At 52.6% G+C, this 861-nt stretch overlaps 1 pseudogene; it reads left to right on the top strand.

Annotated features, from left to right (window-relative positions):
- Nucleotides 1–410: 410 nt before the first annotated feature.
- LOC126214107 (5S ribosomal RNA) lies at nucleotides 411–528 on the top strand (annotated as a pseudogene).
- Nucleotides 529–861: the final 333 nt, after the last annotated feature.

Genomic DNA, 861 nt, shown 5'->3' with positions numbered 1-861 from the left:
CGTGTTGAGCAATTCGGCGGTACGTCCACCCGGCCTCCCGCATGCCCACTATACGCCCTCGCTCAAAGTCCGTCAACTGCACATACGGTTCACGTCCACGCTGTCGCGGCATGCTACCAGTGTTAAAGACTGCGATGGAGCTCCGTATGCCACGGCAAACTGGCTGACACTGACGGCGGCGGTGCACAAATGCTGCGCAGCTAGCGCCATTCGACGGCCAACACCGCGGTTCCTGGTGTGTCCGCTGTGTCGTGCGTGTGATCATTGCTTGTACAGCCCTCTCGCAGTGTCCGGAGCAAGTATGGTGGGTCTGACACACCGGTGTCAATGTGTTTTTCCATTTCCAGGAGTATATATATATATATATATATATATATATATATATATATATATATATATATATATATATGGGCAACGGCCTTGCCGCAGTGGATACACCGGTTCCCGTGAGATCACCGAAGTTAAGCGCCGTCGGGCGTGGTCGGCACTCGGATGGGTGACCATCCAGGCCGCCAGGCGCTGTTGCCATTTTTCGGGGTGCACTCAGCCTCGTGATGCCAATTGAGGAGCTACTCGACCGAACAGTAGCGACTTCGGTCAAGAATACCATCTTACGACTGGGAGAGCGGTGTACTGACCCCACGCCTCTCCTATCCGCATCCTCCACTAAGGATGACACGGCGGTCGGATGGTCCCGGTAGGCCACTCGTGGCCGAAGACGGAGTACTTTATATATAAAGTAGGTTGGAACTTAAATAGTGGCAACACTACTGTGGAGACACTATGCAATGGTTCAAATGGCTCTAAGCACTATGGGACTTAACATCTGAGGTCATCAGTCCCCTAGACTTAGTAGTACGT

This window comes from Schistocerca nitens, chromosome 11 (assembly GCF_023898315.1).
Source record: "Schistocerca nitens isolate TAMUIC-IGC-003100 chromosome 11, iqSchNite1.1, whole genome shotgun sequence".
In the NCBI taxonomy this organism is placed as follows: domain Eukaryota; kingdom Metazoa; phylum Arthropoda; class Insecta; order Orthoptera; family Acrididae; genus Schistocerca; species Schistocerca nitens.
Note: the sequence above shows the minus strand (reverse complement) of the source record. Positions and strands in the feature narration are given on the sequence as shown.